This window comes from Hemicordylus capensis, chromosome 4, assembly GCF_027244095.1.
Source record: "Hemicordylus capensis ecotype Gifberg chromosome 4, rHemCap1.1.pri, whole genome shotgun sequence".
Classification (NCBI taxonomy): domain Eukaryota; kingdom Metazoa; phylum Chordata; class Lepidosauria; order Squamata; family Cordylidae; genus Hemicordylus; species Hemicordylus capensis.
This window is the reverse complement of record NC_069660.1, coordinates 56,025,635-56,047,825: the sequence shown is the minus strand read 5'-3', so window position 1 is coordinate 56,047,825 and position 22,191 is coordinate 56,025,635.

Below are 22,191 nucleotides of genomic sequence, written 5' to 3'. Positions count from 1 at the left end.
ATACTGCCAGTATAGTCTGAATGTTATAAAATGTTATCAGTTTTCATATGGGCTCCTGATAAGAATATAAGGAGAGTCCTTCTTTTGGAGAACCAGATGTCCTAGTCTTGTAACCTGTTTCCTACAGTGATCAGCCAGAAGGTTCTTGGAAGTTCATAAGCATGGCATGAAGACAAGAGCTGCCCCAGCAACTGGTGTTCTGAACTACACCACCTCTGGATGTGGAAATTTCATCTAGCTCTCATGGCCAATATCTGTTGATAGACGTATCAATTATAAATGTGTCTAATCCTCCTTTATAGCCATCTAGGCCATCACTGCAAGTTGTGGCATTATATTAATTATGCACTATGGGGGAAAAAAACTTCCTTTTGTCTTTCTTGAATCTTCTGTCCATCAGATTCATTGAGTGACCCTGAGTACCAGTATTCTGGGGCTGGGGGTGGGTGGGTGGGAGGTGAGGGAGGGAGGGGAGAGGAGAGAGCTAGAGCCTGTTTGTGATGATCCAAAATCTGATCATTTGAGTCCATGTTGTGCTCAGAATGGAGATTGTCTTCCTTCTAGTAGCTGCAAAACTTGAAATTGCATTGCATTGGAAATCTGCTTTGAACTGTTCTTTAAATTCCTGGTACAGCAGAACCTATCAGCTGTGGTGGTGCAGCAGGGAAACAGCTTGCCTAGGGAGCAAGAGGCTGTTAATTTGAATGAATCCCAACCAGCATGCTTCCCAGACTGTGCCTAGTAAATATATATTTGTAGTTACCTATATTGGGCAGCAGCGATATAGGAAGGTGCTGGAGATGGATGCTCACTTCAATGACAACAGCAAAGGCATCATCTTATACTGTGCAGGAGAAAGGCAATGGTAAACCACTCCTGTAGTCTACCAAGAAAACCACATGGCTCTGTGGTCGCCAGGAGTCGACACCAACTTGATGGCACAATCTTTCCTTTTTTCCTGCAGTGGAGCCTGGTCAATAGCACAAAATGAAAAACTCACTCTGCAAAGCAGACATTAAAAAGGACTGAGTAAAGACGACACTTCCTTTGCAAAATGGTGCCTTCTGTGTTTTGTTTTGGGTTTTGTACACTTTTTATAAAACATAAAAATAATAGAGACTCAGTCTTAGGTGGAGGCGATGCAACAGGAAACAGCATAGCTTAGCTTAGCTTTTCTGAACTCTTGTCATCTGCGGTGTCTAGAATGATTATATTGGAAATGCTGACCTTTTATTTTCTTCTCTCCATTTCCAGGGTGTTTTACTCCTGTTAACTGCATCTGCCTGCCAATAAGTTTAAGTGAAGACTTCATCATTCTGTTACTATAAAAAGGTAAAACTTGAAAGGGACAGTTTTACAAAAGGATTCCTCAGTGGAAAGTGTAGGATGCGGAACACCTCTTGATGTGCCACTTACAGGTTGTGAAAGGAGCATTTCTACCAATAAAAAATTGCTGGTTCAAAGAAATTGGCTGACATCCTGACTACATTTACTAGAGGAAGTCCTACTGAAATTTAGTGGTCCTTTAGAGCAGGGATTCTCAACGTTGGGTTCTCAGTTGTTTTTGGACTTCAGCTCCCAGTCCCAGTGGCCTTTGGTTGGGGATTATGGGAGTTGAAGTCCAAAAACATCTGAGGACCCAATGTTGAGAATCCCTGCTTTAGAGTAGCTCTTGAACAGTGCGTGGGTATTATTTATTCATTTATTTATTTATTATTATTTCGATTTCTATACCGCCCTTCCAAAAATAGCTCAGGGTGGTTTACAAAGAGAAACAACAAATAAATAAGATGGCTCCCTGTCCCCAAAGGGCTCACATTCTAAAATGAAACATAAGATAGACACCAGCAACAGTCACTGGAAGTACTGTGCTGGGGGTGGATAGGGCCAGTTACTCTCCCCCTGCTAAATAAAGAGAATCACCACGGTAAAAGGTGCCTCTTTGCCCAGTTAGCAGGGGTAGTACTATGAAGTAATTTAGTTACTATTGAGTAATTTGAATGTCAGCTACTGGCCGACAGTGGTGACATTTCATACTAGGGGCCTTCCAGGTCTGCTGCCCCTACAGCAGGGGTGGGCAAATTTGGCCCTGAACTACAGCTCCCATCATCCCCAGCCACAGTGGCCAATTGTGAAGGATGATGGGAGTTGTAGTTCAACAGCAGCTGGAGGCCAAGTTTGCCCACCCCTGCCTTACAGTGTTGTGTAACAAGGCAGTTGCTCAATGACATAAAACAGTATGGAGGCCCCTCAGGGACACGCAGCAAAAAGATCAGCAAAAATTGTTGTGCATTGGTCTGGATGCTGCTCCATATCAGATTAAAAGTTACTGAGTGAATATGTTTGTGTTTGATCAGAGAAGTAATGAGCATTTGGTAGATTGGATGCATCAGAGTTAATTTTCTCATTATCCTGTGTGTATTTCATAATATCCTGGATCTTAATGTGTCAGTACAAGCAGTATATCAAAGGTGACTTATTAACAAGGTGCTTGATGGTTAGTTTCTTCACGCATGTGGGAGTGGATGGATGTGCTTTTCTGTGTGATAAAGCTCACCACTGCTGAGGGAGAGGCTGGGAAGAAGACACAGTAGGAGGGAGGAAAATATTAGCTGACAGAAAAAGGTAAACACACCTGCACAGTGTAAAAATGGCAACACACACCTGCACATCTGCTTTGGACTGCTTAGCCAAAATGCCCAACTTCAGATTTTGTTACTGTAATTTTGTCTTATTTACTGACTTCTTAATTTTTCAATTTTCATGCATCACCAGCACCACCAACAGGAAATTAGCTCCAATGAACATCAATGCCCAGCTGCAGCTCTGTGCGCCAAACTAGGTGTCACATGGGGAGTCTGTGATGTGTACTCCCTACATTTCTATCTCCAAAAGCAGGCGTAGGGAGTGATTTGGACTGGGGCCATGGCACAAGGCGAAGGGGGGTATTTAGTGCTTTGCCACTGCACTAATTCCCTAACTTAATATCACCCCCCACCCCCTAAAGCTGCTATTAGCAACAGAGGGGGCAACTTATAGGCACAAATTTTGTGCATGTAAGTTTCCTCCTCCATGGCTGACAGCAGTACTGGGGGTAATTTGGATCAAGAATTTGGCACAGGGGGGAAGGACTAACACCCCGCCCCCCCGCAATAGCATGGCCCTGATCCATATTGTATGGCTTCTTTTTGCAATAGGAAAGAATGTGGGGAGTTCCAATTATGGAACTGACATGTTACTTCTAATTTGGTCTTGAGTGACTGATATTTAGAAATCTGTCACCTGCATTCTTCACAACAAACCAGAGTTAGTACATTATGGGAGAGGAATTTTACCTGTAGTAGTAGCATAATCAAACATATATATTGCCCTGGAAGAGTCAATGGCTTACATGATGCGCAGCATTACATGCCCATTAACAGAGGCGTAGCTGGGGAAAATGGAGCCCAGGGCAAGCTCTGCCCCTGAAATTGTGCCCCCCGCCCCCCCTCACATACCTGCGGCGGCGGATTGTCATCGTGTGCCCCTGGGTGGCGGATTGCGCGGCAGTGGCGGGCGGTGGGAGTGAGCACGACAGTGGTGGGCGCCGGCGGATCTTCATGCCCCTGGGTGGTGGTGAGCGCGGAGGTGGCGGGCGGCGGTGGATCGTGTGGCGGCGGCAGGCGGCGGGAATGAGCACAGCGGTGGCGGGAGGCAGCAGATCACCAAGTGCAGCAGAGCGACGCCGAGGCCTGCCGTCTGGCCCGGCGTCGCTTCCCAACTGCGAGGCACGCCTGTGCAGTTGGGAAGCGATGCCGGGCCAGACGGCAGGCCTCGGCGTCACCCTGCTGCACTTGGCGATCCGCTGCCGCCCGCCACGCTCACCGCCACCCAGGGGCATGACGATCCGCCGCCGCCTGCCGCCGCCGTGCGATCCAGGGGGGGATCGGGGGGGTCGTGGCACTTTTTGGTGCCTCCCCACGTGGCCCACCAAAGTGGCACCCAGGGCACGTGCCCTGCCTGCCCCCCCCCCATCGTTATGCCCCTGCCCATTAATGCTCTCTAGGAGAGGAGAGCTAGTCTTGTGGTAGCAAGCATGACTTGTCCCATTAGCTAAGTAGGGTCCACCCAGGTTGCATATGAATGGGAGACTAGAAGTGTGAGCACTGTAAGATATGCCTCTCAGGGGACAGAGCCACTCTGGGAAGAGCAGAAGGTTCCAAGTTTCCTCCCTGGCTTCTCCAAGATAGGGCTGAGAGAGACTCCTGCCTGCAATCTTGGAGAAGCTGCTACCAGTCTGTGAAGACAATACTGAGCTAGATAGACCAATGGCCTGACTCAGTATATGGCAGCTTCCTATGTTCCTCTCTACCCTGGGCAAGCCCCGATGCTGTTCAGAAGCACTCCCACCATCACAGTGGGAGGGAAACTGTGGAAGTGTTGCTTGCATAACTGCTGCTTCTGAACAGCAATGGGGCTTGCTTATGAGTCCGCAGCAGCCCCAGGATAGAGCATTATGGAAATGTAACACACTGCGCATCATGAAAGCCAGTGTGATGGAGATAGTGGCCCACCTGCTGCACAGCAGTAGGGGGTGGAACAAGAGCCTTCAGCACCCTGCGCTGGCTGCTGACCATGCAAATGGCCACTGCACCACTGTGCCACTGTGCCAGGGCTGCTGGGGGAGCTCTGCTGGCATAACAGGAAGCTGCATGACGTGGTGGAGGAGGAGGTAAGGACCTACTGTCCTCTAAAAGAGGATACCACCCCCTCCTGCTGCTCATCACCCCCTCCTGTCCTGCCCACCACCATTCAAATTGGTTTGGCAGCCCCACAAACTGGTTCAGCTTCGAGTAGTGCACAAATCTTGATTCGTGCATGTCCTTATCCTCCAGCAAAGGCTGATTGCACAGCCAAGTAGGAGCAAATTTCACTTCTCTCTCCTTGCTGCAAAAGACCTTTTTGCTCAAAGGGATATGTTCCTGCACAACATGCACATACACCACAAACTATTCTTGTTCTGGGCCCCACAAAAGCTAGAGACAGCCCTGGGTGAAAGAAAGAATGTTGTTTTTCTCACAATGTACAGTTTTCAAAAGAGTGAGGCTATACAGAACTACCTTTGTATTTTGTTATTGTGCGATCTCTCTCTCTCTCTCTCTCTCTCTCTCTCTCTCTCTCTCTCTCTCTCTCACACACACACACACACACACACACACACACACACACACACACACACACTTCTGCCACAGCTCCATTTTACACTACATTACTTTGTCACAATTTTCCATCTAGTTTTCCCTTGAGGTGCCAGAAATGGATTTTAAGCTTCTCAGTATTGTTGCTAATAGAAAATATGTCTTTGAATGTGTTCGGAGAAAACCAGCAAAATTCTTTCTCAAACTTTATGAACTGGTGCACAAAAACTTGAGACTTTTGTGAACTTAATTAGTGCAAATATCTCATAATAAAAAATAAGAACATAAAAACATCCCTGCTGGATCAGGCCCAAGGTCTACCTAGTCCAGCATCCTGTTTCACCCAATGGCCCACCAGATGCCTCTGGGAAGCCCACAGGCAAGAGGTATGTGCATCTCCCCTCTCCTGTGGTTGCTTCCCTGCAACTGGTATTGAGAGGAATCTGCCTCTGAGGCTGGAGGTAGCCCACAGCCACCAGACTAGTAGCCATTAATAGACCTGTCCTCCATGAATTTGTCTAAGCCCCTTTTAAAGCCATCCAAGCTGGTGGCCATCACCACATCCCATGGCAAAGCATTCCATCGATTAATTCTGCGCCGTGTGAAGAAGTACTTCCTCTTGTTGGTCCTAAATTTCTCAATCTCCAGTTTCATGGGATGACTCCTGGTTGTAGAGTTGTGTGTGTAAATTCAATAAAATAAAATAAAATTAAAATTAAAATCTCTGTATCCACCATCTCCACTCCATGCATAATTTTATGCAGCTTGATCATGTCTCCCCTTAGACGCCTCTTTTCCAAGGTAAAGAACCCTAGATGCTGTAGCCTAGCCTCATAAGGAAGGTCCTCTAGGCCCTTGATCATCTTGGTTGCCCTCTTCACATTTTCCAGCATTTTAATTTTAATTCCCTTACTAATGACTCCTAGCATAGAATTATCCTTTTTCACATTTGCCGCACACTTAGTCAACACATTCAATGAGCTGTCCACCACAACCTCAAAATCCCTATCCTGGTCACTGACAGCTCAGATCCCATCAGCATATATGTGAAGTTTTTTGCCACAATGTGCATCAATTTACATTGAACTTGTAAGTTCAATGTTGTGTACATTGAACTACATTTGCCATTTTGTCACCCACTCCCCCAGTTTGGAGAGATCTTTTTGCAGCTCCTCACAATCTGTTTTGGATTTCACTACCCTAAATAGTTTAGTGTCATCTGCAAATTTGGCCACTTTGCTGCTCAACCAAACCTCATTTATTTTACCTCATGGGAGAAAAATTTATTGTCCAAATTATTTACCACTATGCAGTTTTCTTAAAATGACCTCCTTATAACTGTAAAATTATCGATCTTGAAAAGCAGCCTGCAAATTATCTTGAGAATTCATCCAACCTTTACACAGTTGGATAATTTCTCTGCTTGATTCCTTGTGTGTGCTGAACTTTTAACCCTGACCAATTAAAATCTTTCATAAGACGTTGTGAAATCCCCATGCAACAAAGTCAACAAGCATTTTTAATTATAAAAATAGACAGGTAAATCGTGGAAAAACCCCATTTTGCCATGTGATTAGATGAAGGGAAAACAGCAGTGCTGGCATGACTGATCTATCGGTTCACTGCCCATTTTTTCTTCATTGTATCTGCATAATTATGGAAGAGATGCTTTGGGGTATCCTTTCATTCTGCTCAATGAAAAGAAAAGTGTTTGCAACTATTCTTATTGTTATCAGAAAGCCAGTGGCATCTGATAAACCATGGTTTGCAAAACTAGGATCTGAAAGCATGGTTTGAAACTACATTTTGCAAACTGTGGTTTGATATGACACCAGGGGTGGATCTGGGTGTGTGTGTGTGTGTGTGCAAGGGTGCAGCTGCGCCCCCTGTGAATTTGGATCCAGATCGTCAGTTCCTTGACATTAGAAGCTTCATTAAAAGGGCTAACTTAACTTTCTGCTGCCATTCTTGCTCTTCCCAGCAGGGGGAGCAGCAGCAAGCAGCAGCAGCCTAACTTGTTCTCCTGGGTTCTTGTGCTCCGCCCCTACTCTGGCCGCCCTCTGAATGTACTGCAATTTGCCACAAGGAGAATGGAGTTGCTGACTGTTGGGCTTTTCTCCCCCCAGGAAAGTAAAACATACAAAAACCCAACTCTTATCTGTTTGTTTTGTGTGTGTGAGAGAGAGATTAAGCAACCAACCCCTGGCTTAAGCCACGGGGGCTATTCTCATGATTAACAAAAATAGGGCTAGGAGATCCTAGCCCGATTTTTGTTGATCGTGTAAACCGCCGGGCTCGCAGGCGAGCCTGGTGGTTTATGAGCGGGTAACCCGCTCAAGTAGCCCTCCCTAAAGCCCGGGTTTGCGGAGCGAGTGCTCCTCAAACCCGGGCTTTCTGATCGTGAGTAGCTGTGGTGCGGCTCCACGCTGCAGCTACTCATGAGGAGACCCCAGAGGGGAGGCAAAAAGCCACCTCCTGGCTCCGGGGGTCTCGCCAGCATGCCCTGCATGCTCATGGCTGGCAATCGTGTGCGTCACGGAGCCGGCAATCGTGTGGGCGCCCGATACGGCCGCCCAGAGCTCCTGCAGTGATCATCTGCAGGAAGAGCGGGCTTAGCCGCAGTATGGGCAAAATCGGGTCTCACTGATCGTGAGACCCACCTCACGGTATTCCTCTTCCCTCCCACTCCCATGTGAGGGAAGTAATGTCAAATTTTGTGCATGTGTTTCTTCTTTGTGTTTGTGTGTGAGAGTTTTGCAGTTTAAAAAAACGGTTTTCGGTTCTAAAACAAAATTGTAAGAAAAACCGTCTCCATCCCAACAATATGAGGCGATTCTCACAATTGCCAAAAAGCGGGCTAAGGGAGCCTAGCCTGCTTTCTGGAGACCGTGAGAACCACTGGGCTCACAGGTGACCCCGGTTGCTCTCAAGTGGGTAACTCACTTACGGAGCCCTCACTTAAGCCCCTCACTTAAGCCCAGGTTAGCGGAGCGAGTGCTCCGTTAACCTGGGCACTACGATTTTGTGTTGCCACAGCATGGCTTCGTGCTGCGGCAACACATGAGGAGACACCCGCCGGGAGGCTAAAAGCAGCCTCCCAGGTTCGAGGGTCTCTCCAGCATGTCCCTTGCACTCATGCGGGGCATCCTGGAACTTCCGGGCGCCGTGCAGCCCCTGATCCCTGCAGCCCCTGCTGGCTCCATAACGGACCATTCCAAAAAGGCACCATCCCAAAAGGTGGGCCATTCCAAAATGGTACCATCATCCTTGGCATGCCCTGCATGATCGCGGCCAACTGCAGCCACTCTGGTGATGTGCTGATGCTTTGCCCACAGTCTGGCGGAGTTTGCTATGGTGCTATGGAGCTTGCTGGGATTGTCCTCAGCAGTCCAGGAAGAGGGAGGGGCTCCCTTTCCTGAATTTGGAGGTTGCTGGACCACGGTTGGATGAATGTCTGTGATGCAGTTTATGGCGTGTGGGTTTGTCCAACTCCAGTTTCACTTTATGTGTGAATGCGGCCATTGTTTCTTCCTCAAGAGTCCACTGTTTGGGATATCATCCAAGGGTTCTCAAGAAAGTCATGGGGAAAGGGAGCTTACACATGGTTTGCATGTACCCCTGAAACACAAATCATGGTTTGGAATCTAAATGGTGATTAGCACAAAGCTTGGTCTGAAGTTGCATCTGAACTGACACATGCTGTTGATTGGGCATAAGATTGCTATGAGAATGTCATGTCTGTGATGGGGAAAGAAGATCATGAGGCACTTCACACGACTGGTGTGAAGCGCTGGGAGGGTCGGTGCGGCGAGAGTGGGCTTAGCCCACTCTCCCCCCACACGAGCAGTCACTCGTTGCTGGGCGGCTGGATCGGCCGCCTAGACGAGCGGCTGCTTTGGTTGGGTGCTCCCGCACCCAGCCGCAGCTCCGTTAGAACCTCCAGGGATCGGGGGAAGGGGAGCACCGCCGTGTGGTGCCCCAGCCCCACAAGCCCCAGGAAGGCACCACGCAAGTGTGCGGTGCCTTCTTGGGGTCCCCTTCCCCTCTCTCCCCATCTCAAGTGTGCCAGCCACGGCTGTAACACACGATCGAAAAAAAGAGGTTAACGGAGCACTCGCTGGCTGCTTTGGTACCTGCTTAAGAAGCCTCCCAAACGATATACAGTACCTGCAGCCCACAGATAACAGACCCAAGGCTTCTTTCAAGCACTGTTCGCTTTCCTAATTTCACATACATTTTTATCCTGCCCCCCACCCCCAGCCTTCCAGCCACATATGACATTTTCAATATGTATCAACTTATAGACACTTGTAGAGAAAAGATGCACATGCCTTGTAGAGCAGAACAACTGCAGGCTGTACTTATTCCAGGAAAGGCCAGGGTGCCTCAAGGATTATGTTTAGCAAGAGTTATTAACTGTTCTAAGTTTGTCTTCACAATCAATTCTTCATGTATTAAAAAGTATTTAAAATAAGAAAAAAAGAGTGTCTCATTAAACACACAGGTCTGTTAATTGAACCTTGGTGCTTCCAGGCACCCTGAAGCCCCAGTCCCTCAGATAGGATATAAATTGTAGTTTAATAGGCAGCTATTCATAAGAATCAATCTGTGGGATTACCTCAGCAGCTCAATAGACTTATCAAAGTAGCATGGGGGAATCTAAGCCTTTCATAATGCTGCAGTGTGGAAGAACTGGGACTTCTTTCCAAGTATTGAAGGAACAGGACTATCCCCTTATAGAATCTAGGCAAGATAGGGCTAGATAGCTCTATGGGTTTTTCCCCTGGGCAATCAGTTTGAAGAGATGCTGTGGCTCTCTCTCTACAGGAGAACCTCAATATTCATGGGTTCTTTTCTCTGCAATTATTGCGGATAAGGAAACTTCAAATACTGAGTAATTGCGTCTATGGGATTACGGGGGTTAGGTTCCGGGATGTTGTTTTTTTTAAGTGCCAAAAATGGGTTAAATTGCCCTAAAATTGAAGGGAAAGTGCCCTACCATGCTCAGTCTGTCCCCAGCTGTCCAGCAATGCCCCCCAAATGCTGCAATTTGTCTGCAAAATGCTGCAAAAATTTCACCAATTTTTTTGGGTGAAAAACCACAGGTTTTTTCTATTTTTAAAAACAGAAACAAGCCAGAAAATGGCTCCTTTACACAAAATGGCAGGTGGAAATGACCTCTTAGGTCATTTCTACCCACCCCTGACTCTACCCACCCCTGACCCATGGATATGTGAAAAAACTTCTTTTGGCTGTTTCCCCCCGCGTATACTGAGGTCAGGTGCCAATTACCCAATTGCGGATACACAAAACCACAGATGTCAGGTCTGCGATTAACAAGGTTATCCTGAACTTTCACTTCTACTTACACAATTGATGTCACTTTTAAACTGTTGCTTTCAAAATGGTTTACAATACAAATCTGAAAGCAGACAAGAGTTGTAGCTAACAACTCTTCCAGACAATGATATACTACATCTTCAGAGCAAATCATGATGATAAATAAAAAGAGAAATCCAAACAAAGTACAAGGATGATACATAATATTCTCAGTGCCATCTGCTGGCAGTCTGTGAATAAACTATTTCCCTCCCAAGATAGAATAAAAGGAATCTGAAAAAAAATACAGTTTATTAGTGGATTGCCACAGATTGCCAGCAGATGGAACTAAGAACGCTATGCAGCATCCTTGTATGTTGTGTGGATTTCTTGTTTTATCGTAAATGATAGTCTAACCCATCCTTAAAGTGACAGAACAACTTGTTTCTGAAATATCAGTTAGGGAATGATCATTAACCTCCAGCAGTTCTCTCCTCGCTGCTTCATGATAAGGCCAACCCAGCCTTCCAGCTAAACCTTCTAAAATTGACTGAGGCCAAGGGCTGCTCATGTGAATTGCTTTCATGCTCTAAAGCTCTGTACAGGACCAGGATATCTGAAGGCCCACCTACTTCCATAACCTGTCTGTTTTGTAAGATGTTCATCAGATACCCTGCTCTGGGTACCACAACCTTTGGAGATGAGAGAGGTATGACCACAGATAGAGCCTCACTTGGTGGTTGTCCCTTCAGATGTGGAACATTCTCCTCAGAGACATTTGGCTGGCACCTATTGAGCTTTTTGCAACAGGTAAGTTTTGTTCTCCTTCGCTTTTAATGGATGACTGATTTGATTCCTGCTGTTTCTCTGTTTTTATTGCTGTTTCTACTCTTTTCAATTGCTTTGTGATTTTTTAAAATACTGTGTTTGTGCCATTGAGTCGGTGTCGGTTCCTGGTGACCACTGAGCCATGTAGTTTTCTTTGGTAGGATACAGGAGGAGTTTACCATTGCCATCTCCCATGCAATATGAATGATGCCTTTCAGCATCTTCCTATATTACTGCTCCCTGATAAATAGTTGTTTCCTATAATCTAGGGGACATACCAGTGGGAATTTGAACCAGCAACCTCTTGTTCCCAAGGCAAGTTACTTCGCTGCTGAGCCACTAGGTGGCTCTGTGTTGTTTTACTGTAATGTTAATGGTTGAATTAAAAATTTTCATTTTTAGCCACCATGGAAAGCTTCTAATGAAAGGTGGGGTGGGAATCTTTTAAATAAATAAAAACAAAATACTGACTGGATATCTTAGTAACAGAAAGCAATGTGCAGGCTTGAACCCTCAGCCAGGTGGGGCTAGGAGTTCACAAGCTGAAGCAGCTTGCCTGGGGCCTAAAGAGGGGAAAGAACTGGGCACATCCTCTGAGCCTAATTCCCCATTTCCCACCCTCCACGATCCTTTCAGTAATGCTGTAGATCTGTTTAATGAAGTGAGTAAGCCAGGCAGGAACTTGGCACTCTGTAAGCAGTAAACCCCAGGCTTTCAGTAACATATCCACCTAACCTATTTCTGGTAATTTATGTCTTCAGGTTGTTGGGGCAGAGGAAAGTCCAAGTGGACACAGAAGTTAAAATTACACATCAATCAAGTCTAACAACCTCTTGTTTATTGTCACAACACCTGACCTTTTTGGCCAGAGTTCTTTACTCTAATAAGACAAGCATAAAGAGGGGAGTGGGGGCATGAAGAGAACAGGTATATGCTGTTTTGCTTATTACATTTATATTCTGCCATTCTTTCATCATGGAATTCAAGTGCCCATTCTGGCAAGGAAATAATTGGAGCCTGGAACTGGTGGATGTGTATGCTTGGAATTCAGTCCCGCCCCCCCAAATCGTTTTTCAATAGGCTGGTTTGGATGGTACTACCTGACTGGCCTGTCCAAGTTCATTTGGAGATGTTTGTGTGCATGTGTCATTTTATAGTGTCTGAGGGGATGGAACATCTCAATCACCATTCAACGCTTGATCCAAATAGTTCTGTAATGTTTTAAATTTCTTTGTGAGGTGAGGATGGTTCAGGTATTCTATCTACAGTGGTCCCTCTACTTACGAAATTAATCCGTTCCGAATGCACATTTGTAAGTCGAAAAGTTCGTAAGTCGAAAAGCGGTTTCCCATAGGAATGCATTGGGAACGGATTAATGCGTTCCAGAGCCTAGAAAAAAGACCCAGACCCCCAGTAAGGCTTGCAAACTGCACAGGAACATTTCTTTTCAAGAATAAACAGGCAGTAAACAGGCAGGCAAGTCAAGGAAACCGCATGTAAAATTCGTAAGTCGAGGAAACCCCATCTAAAAATTTGTAAGTCGAAAAAACCGCATTTAAAACCAGATCTAAAACTGCCGTTTGTAACTCGAAAAATACTTATGTCGAGTAGTTCGTAAGTCGAGGGACCACTGTACAGTGATCATGTAGTGGTGGGGTTTATGCCGTGTTCCAGTAGAGTGCTGGATGTACACGAAAATGGAATGTACAATGAAAACAGATGTAAAACGGAATCAAATGGGGCAGAGGTTGGAATTCCAATTTCCATTATGTGAAACCATGGTTTCTAAACTAGAGCAATCTGCGGTTTGCCTTGCCAAACACCAATTTGAACCTTTGGTATGCAGTAACATTTGACAAGACCTGAGGTTTGGCTGCTGAAGCATTATGTCCGATCCCGGATACTGCCACAACCACGGTTTTATGTCGATTTTCAAACCACAGTCAGAGAGATCGTGGTGCAGATCTGCCTGGGATCGTGGCTGCTGCCTGGCTGTGGCACTTCTTGCTGGCCGCCAGACCCACCAGACCCACCAGACCCCCCCCCCCTCCTGTCACCTATCCAGCTATGGAATTGCCCGGCAACAGGGATGCTGCCACGTCCCATCCCAAGCTTGTCAGCCCATCAAGTGGCACAGTCATACGGGGCATTTCCTCTTCCAACTCTGTCCCTTGCTTCCCAAATCTGGCAAACAGGAGGGAAAGGGGGCGGGAGGACAGGACGGGCACTAAGTGCTTCGCTCCCAAGAACGTATGATGTATGGCAATGATGTATGTTCACTAGCACAAATGCTCCAGGTGGCAACATAAGCAGGACACCCCATTAAAGCCCTGGGAGGGGAACGAATGGCTGGGGAAGGGGGCCCCAGACCCTTCCCCTTTGGGGGTTGCAGTCCCTAGGCTTACTCATGAACAGAGCCAGGCAGCAGGATCAGCATTACCTTTACTGAGAGGGAAGATTCTTTATATGTAATGATGACAGATGCTGACCCATGGCAGACCACACTCGCTCAAGAGAGTGCCAGGCTATGGGGATACCCCCTCTAAACTAATGAAATGAACCCTCTGCGGGGCGAGGGCAGGGATGTCAGCCACAATCTCTAGCCATGTGTGATGACAAAACAGCCCCTTCTCCCATGGACAGCTGGCTCACAAGAGTGACAGGTCATGGGGACACCCCCTCACAACTCATGAGAGGAACCATCGGAGGGAAGAGAATTGCTGAGCAGAATTGCTAATAATGCACGATAATAAAACAACTCCTTCTCCCGTGGTTTCCCACAGACATCTCTCTTATGAGACTGCCAGGCCATTGGGGCTCTATATCAAGCCAGCTTGTTCTATGGAGGAAAGCCGCAGGGATGGGTACCCTGGCGACTGCTTTCCCTGTCATGGTGACTGCCACCAAGTAGCTGTCAAAGCATGCCCCCTGCCAGCCTATCCACCCATGTGTGCTTATGTATTCTTGCTTGTGCCCCCAAATGGTGACCCAACTCTCCTGGGGTCACTGGAAATTGGGGCTTCCCTTCTCCTGTGATTCCCTGCACTGGCAGATCTCTTTACAGATCTAGGAAGTCTCCATGTCCCCTTCTCTTTCCTGACTAACAGGAAAACAGTGCCTGGAAAACAGGAAACAGGAAAACCATGGATTTGCCAACCTTCGGTTTCATGTTACGTCTGAATTTGACCTGAATGTTGCTTCAAATATGCAACTTTGTATACATGGGTTGGAGGCAGACATTAGTTTTAAAGAGATTTTAAAGTGGTTGTTAGAGGCATCATTGCCCTTTGCTTAGACATATACTTATTTGTCCCATTTTTTGGCTATCAGAACATTAGAAAACCTGCAAGACCTGTTTACCAGGCGATAATAGAATGATTGTATACATAATGATCAATAATGCTACTAATGGTGCCTCCTTTAACACTTCAAACAATCTTCTACTCTATGTCATTATATTTCTGTCCTGGCCCATCCTGTCACAGTCCCTACTCACAGTAGTGACTCTGAGTCATTTGCTGAGGAGGCAGGGTCCGCACCAGCCCTGGATCTGGACACCGGACCAGAACCTGAGAGTACTCTCGAATTTTAATAGATGTAACTTGGCATGATTCAAGAAAAAAAAGAGAGCAAATTTTCATTATAAATATGAATGCTAAAAGTCTTCTAGACTTCAGCTTCTGGACTTATCTGCATAGTAGGACTAGGCAGGGCAAGAACTGAGTACATATTGTTATGGACCCAGCAACAGTAATTTGTTTTATTCTAGCATAAAATGTCTCCACCATAACTCAGTTTGACAGAAAACTAGAAAGGGTGGGAGATAATAGATCAACAGCATGTGAATTACCTTCCGGGGAAGAAGAACACAAATGTTAGCTGAGTTTGCTGGGAAAGAAAGAAAGAAAGAAAGATTATTATACTACAGAGTGTAGATAGCCACCTAATGGTGCAGTGGGAAATGACTTGACTAGCAAGCAGAAGGTTGCCAGTTCGAATTCCGACTGGTATGTTTCCCAGACTATGGGAAACACCTATATCGGGCAGCAGTGATACAGGAAGATGCTGAAAGGCATCATCTCATACTGCGCAGGAGGAGGCAATGTTAAACCCCTCCTGTATTCTACCAAAGACAACCACAGGGCTCTGTGGTCGCCAGGAGTTGACACAAACTCGATGGCACACTACCTTTACTTACAGAGTGTAGCATGTTCCTATCTAATGCAAGATTCAAACACATTTCCTGCACCAGCATTTTGCTCCCTAGAAAACCTCTCAATAATTGTAATATCTTCTTTGCTTTATTTTGCTTTTCATCAGTAGAAACACAGAATCTACATATTTCAGGAAACTCCACAAAGAACAGGTCACCCATCTATCGGACGACTGCACACAAGAAATATCTTAGACTTTAAAGTGCTCAAAAATCTTTGTTGTTTTTCCTGGCTAACATGGTTAACTCTTTGGAATTATAGGAAAATGTTTTTCTCTGTTTGTTCACCATCCTTTAAATATTTATAAGGGTCACAGAGAAGAATTTTTTAAAAAACAACAACACATTGAACTGTCTTGGAGTTAATGAAACCTTGTACATTTCTCACTCTGGAACAGAAAACAAAGAGCTGGGGAAAATAATAATTGAAATGTTAACAAATCCACCAGAATGTAGCAACAATGGATTTGCATGTGAAATGCAAAGGTACTTAAACTGCAGGCCAAACTAGATGTGACAAAGGAATTCCATGATTGGAACTAGTGATGTATTTTCTTTCAAAAATGAACTGAGGGAAGGGGGCTCATTTGCATGGGACCACCCTATATGTGGGTTCTAATCCTTTCCTATCCACTCCATGGTCTCGACTGAAATAATTGGGTCTTTGGACTGGAATCAGAGGTGCTCTTACCCTGGACTTCCAGTCCAAAGTCCAGACCTCTACATCCCCTGGGGGCCCCCAAATCCTCTTTAGTCTGTCCTAGGTGGTGTGGTCACTGCACCACTGTGACCTCTGCTTAGGAGACAGAGGGGGGAGTGGGGAAAGAAATATGTGGCATGGGAAATGTGTGTTGAAATGTTTCTGCATAAATATACCTGTTTTAAATATCTGCATACATATACCTGTTTTATATTATTACATTCATGTGAGTTGAGTTGCTGTTTGTGCCCTCAGGAACCCACATATTAAAAATACTATGTGTGTCACGGTGTTTGTGTGTGTGCGTGCGTGCGTGCATGTGTGTGTAGGGGGATGCTGCTGCAGGGGTGAGTGTGGGAGGTCTAAAGGCCTTTGGGTCCAGACTCCAAAATTACTTATGTGCACCTCTGACCGGAATGAGGAAGACTACATAGAGTTATTACAGAACTCTGTCTTCATTAGAGTTTTGGATGAATATTAGCTTCAGGTGTATTCCGTCCATCCCTGAGGAACAGCATCTGCTCAAAATGCACAAGGCACACCATTTCCCCATTTAATAGCTGGCTTTCATTTTTTTCCTGTCCTGCTTCCCAGTCACCTACTTCTGCTAGCTGCTGGCTGTGATGCCAAGGGATGTTTAGAAATATTCTAACAGCAGATTGTAGTGCATTAGTCCATAGGATGTGGACAGAGTATAGCTTCTGCAAGGATAAGAAACCATGTACAGAACCTAGAAACAGGAGGGGTCACATATTGTTGGCAGGAAGGGATAGTCTGGCAAGTGGTGTGGGGAGCTTGGAGGATAAGAAAACAAAAGAAGGAGTCGAAAGGACTCAGTTTAACCCCCCCCCCCCAATTATTTTAACTAAACATCCAAATCTTTGACTACAGGTTTCAATAACAATACCATTGGGCTGACCCAGAGAAGAAATGTTTCAAGTCTTTTATGACTAATGTGCCAAAGAAAACAACACAACCATCTCTTGTGTTATTCATGTTCCATTTGGTTGCTGCTACACACAGAAAGATTTCTTCAAGGATGATGAATCCCCTCTGAAGGGTATAAACTGATAGCTCAGAAAGTGCCCGAATGAATCTCATGGGCATACTGCAACATCATTAGCTGCCCAGGCACTGGGAAAAGAACTTGGGTTTGCAAAGCACTGCACTTAGATACCATATCATCACTTATAGTAATGAAAGGTTAGTGGAAAATATGCTCCGTGGCTGCCCCAGCTGGATCTCTGCTTTCCATGTGGAGTTGTAACTGCTACTAGTTTAATTGTCAAATATTTTACTGCTTTAATAGAAGCTAAGTAGTAATATTCCTTTTCCTTTTCTGTTCCTTCCGAAAATGCTTCCCTTTTGGAAGACTCTCCAGCAAACCAAGTGGAGAGGTTCTCCATCCTTATGAGTTTGTGGGTCTTGTTTACGGAACAACTATTATTTATTTATTACATGTAAAGGTAAAGTGTGCTGTCAATTCGATTTCGACTCCTGGTGCCCACAGAGCCCTGTGGTTTTCTTTGGTAGAATACAGGAGGGGTTTGCCATTGCCTCCTCCTGCACAGTATGAGATGATGCCTTTTAGCATCTCCCTATATCACTGCTGCCCGATATAGTACCAGCAGGGATTCAAACTGACAACCTCCTGCTTGTTAGTCAAGCATTTCCCTGCTGCGCCACTTAAGGTGACTTATTACATGTATATCCCCCTTTTCTTCCATGCTGGCACTCAAGGTAGCATACAGAGGGTACCCAGGTGGCCTCCCATTTGGGCACTGGTCAGGTCAAGACCTACTTAGATTCAGGAAGATTACTGTTGTACACGCCTTCAGATTCGACCCTGGGATCCCAATGGGTGGCCAGGGACAATATTAGTGTGCCTTGATGCCTGGAAATCTCTTTCTCCTGCCTTTGGAAAGTGACACAATTTAGCTAGTGGAAGGGGAAGAAAAATAGTTTGTAACAATTTGAATTTGGACACAGAGACCGGGTGAATGAGTTTAGCTAGACTGGAAAAACCCTGAGGGTTTGTGGCGATCCACGCAGTTGGTTTGGAAATCTGATTCAGGATTACTGGTTTTGTTGCTTGCATTTAACTTTTCAATAAGTTCTGCTTCTGTATCTGTAAACAATCAAATGCAAAGTATTCCATTTCCAGTATACTTCCAAGTATGCATTTCAACGTATACATTTCCGGTGCTTGCTTTCATCCAAACAAAAGTATATCCTGCAGCTTTGCCCCTGAAATTCTCCCCACTTGGGGAAGTAGGGAGCACATAACAATATGTATACACATTTTCACAGCAGGGAAAATGAGGACAAGCTCTTCTTTGTTTGCACAGGTCTTGTTTATTTTCTTGCTTCTGCCTAATTTCAACGAGCTTGGCTTTTCTCCTGACAGTTCCAAAGGTCTTATTGATGGAACAAACTGATCTTGTATACTGTGTTAGGATGGTGCAAGAGAAGAGAAATTAAACAAGCGTATTACAAAGCTGCTATTGTACTGAAATAAGAATGGGGGATAATTTCTCCGTTTAATTCTTTCTTAATGGCTGGTTGGCAAGTATAATCACAGGCTTTTAAACCTCAGATAGGTATTTCTGCCCACGTAACATCTGGATGAGTTCTAACTCATCTCACTTGAATTACAAAGCAACAACAGAGCCTATCAAGGGATTTGTACAACAGTGGTAGGAGGAGTGTTCCAGTTCCTGAGGATTGGGTAGGTGTCAGAAAGAAAACAGAAATGTGCAGCAAATGCTTGCGTGTGTGGTACCTTCCTTCTTTCTGGTTATAACAATGAAGGATGCCTCTGAGTACCAGTTGCAGGGGAGTAACAGCAGGAGAGAGGGCATGGCCTCAACTCCTGGCTGTAGGCTTCCAGCGGCATCTGGTGGGGCACTGTGTGAAACAGGATGCTGGACTGGATGGGCCTTGGGCCTGACCCAGCAGGGCTGTTCTTATGTTCTTATGCTCTTATGAAGGATAATAGAAGAATTCAGTTCTTTGGGGACTTCACTTACTAAAAGGGGGTTCTTTCCTGACATAGCGGCTATTCTGATGATCAGCCGAAATCGGGCTAGGGGAGCCTAGCCCGATTTTGGCTGACCGTGTGAGCCACCGGGCTTGCAGGCAAGCCCAGTGGCTCCCAGGCAGTTAACCCTCCTAAATACCCCTCCCCTTAAACCAGGTTTGCGGAGCAAGTGCTCCACAAACCCGTTTTTTTAAAAAAATAATGAGTAGCCATGGCGCAGCTCCACAACGGGGCTACTCATGAGTAGATTCCTGGTGGGAGGCTGAAAAGCATTCTCCGGGCTTGGGGGTCTCCCCAGTATGCCCTGCGCGCTCACGCAAGGCATACTGGTGCTTCCGGGGGCCGCGCAGCTCCAGAACTCCCCAATCCATCACAGAGCCGGCAATTGTGTGGGCAGCTGATCCGGCCACCCAGGGCTCCCGCCCTGCTTGTGTGCGGGGAGAGCGAGCTTAGCCCACTCTCCCCGTTCACTCTCACAAACCGGGTCTCACTGATCATGAGACCCAACTCATAGTCTCATAGGAAACTAGCCTCCTTCCCCACCAACAACACTAGCACATCATGGTTTGGTGTAGCAGATGCTCAGGGCTGAACGACCACGTATATGACAACAAGCATGTGATTTGTCCCTGTATGCTTGGTGTTTTTAGTTTTTAGTTTTGGTTTACCCCTAAATAGCATAGAGGAAGTAATCCAGATTGGGGCTTGGTGTGGGCCAAGGGTTGAAGAGCCCCTTTCTGCAGGATGTGGTCCTGATCCAGTTTGCCCTTCATGCAGATGCTATTTTGGGGGTGAGGTGTGGGGTTCAAGCATCCACAGGTTAAAGACATGCAGGTGTAATGTGTAGTTAAGCCTCGAAGACTGGGATTCAAAGCACTATTATGGGCACTTTCACGGCTACCCAAGGGAATATACTTAGGTTCACAAACTTTTAACTATAAACCAGCTGAATATTTAGACCAGATCTTGGTACCAAAATTTAGAAGATTTTTGACCCTCGCGCAATTGAACGTTCTCTATGCAGCAGTACTGGATGGTAAATTCAAACAACTTCCTTATGATCAGCGCTGTTGCCCCTGCGGCTCAGGGGATATAAAGTCTATCACCCATGTTATTCTTTATTGTCAATTTTATAACTTTGGATGGCTATAACACTATGCTGTACTTTCTGTAAGATAACTTAAGAACATAAGAACAGCCCCGCTGGGTCAGGCCCAAGGCCCATCTGGTCCAGCATCCTGTTTTACACAGTGGCCCACCAGATGCCCCTGGAAGCCACAGGCAGGAGTTGAGGGCATGCCCTCTCTCCTGCTGTTATTCCCCTGCAACTGGTACTCAGAGGCATCCTGCCTTTGAGGCTGGAGGTGGCCTATAGCCCTCCAGCTAGTAGCCGTTGATAGACCTCTCCTCCATGAAGTTATCAAACTCCTCTTAAAGTCATACTGGTTGTTGGCTGTCACATCTTGTGGCATGGAATTCCACAAGTTGATTGTGTGTTGTGTGAAAAAGTACTTCCTTTTGTTGGTCCTAGATTTCATGGCAATCAATTTCATGGGATGACCCCTTGTTCTAGTGTTATATGAGAGGGAGAAGAATTTCTCTCTATCCACTTTCTCCACACCATGCATGATTTTATAGACCTCTATCATGCCTTCCCGCAGTCATCTTTTTTCTAAACTAAAAAGCCCCAGGTGTTGTAGTCTTGCCTCATAAGAAAGTTGCTCTAGGCTCCTGATCATCTTGGTTGCCCTCTTCTGCACCTTTTCCAGTTCTACAATGACCTTTTTTAGATGTGGTGACCAGAATTGTACGTAGTACTCCAGGTGTGGCCTCACCATAGTTTTGTATAAGGGCATTATAATATTAGCAGTTTTATTTTCAATCCCCTTCCTAATGATCCCTAGCATGGAATAGAGCTTTTTCACAGCTGCCGCAAATTGAGTCAACACTTTCAACGAGCTGTCCACCACAACCCCAAGATCCCTCTCCTGGTCAGTCACTGACAGCTCAGATACCATCAACGTATACTTGAAGTTGGAGTTTTTCGTCCCAATGTGCATCACTTTACACTTGCAAACACTGAACTGCATTTGCCATTTTGTCGCCCACTCACCCAATTTGGAGATATCCTTTTGGAGCTCCTCAAAATCCGTATTGGATTTCACTGCCTGAAAGAGTTTGGTCTCATCTGCAAATCTGGCCACCTCACTGCTTACCCCTGCTTCTAGATCATTTATGAATAAATTAAAAAGCACCAGTCCCAGTACAGATCCCTGGGGGACTCCACTTCTTACTTCCCTCCATTGTGAAACTCTCCATTTATTACCACCCTCTGTTTCCTGTCCTTCAACCAGTTAGCAATCCACACATGTACTTGTCCCCTTATCATGTCCCCATGACTGCTAAGTTTCCTCAGGAGTCTTTTATGAGGAACTTTGTCAAAAGCTTTCTGGAAGTCCAGGTATACTATGTCAACTGGATCACCCTTATCCACACACTTGTTGACACTCTCAAAGAACTTCAAAAGGTTCATGAAGCAAGATTTACCTTTGCAGAAGCCATGCTGGTTCTCTCCCAGCTGGGCCTGTCCTATGTGCTTTACAATTTTATGCTTGAGGATGCTTTCCATCTATTTGCCTCGAACAGATGTTAAACTGACCGGCTTGTAATGTCCCGGATCGCCCCTGGATCCCATTTTGAAGATCAATGTTACATTGGCTACTTTCCAGTCCTCTGGTACAGAGCCTGATTGTAGGGATAAGTTATATATTTTAGCAAGGAGGCCAGCAATTTCACATTTGAGTTCTTTGAGGACTCTTGGATGGATGCCATCCGGCCCTGGCGATTTGCTAGTTTTCAGTTTTTCCAGACAGTTTGGAACATCATCACTGCTATCTGACTCAGCTCTTTAGCC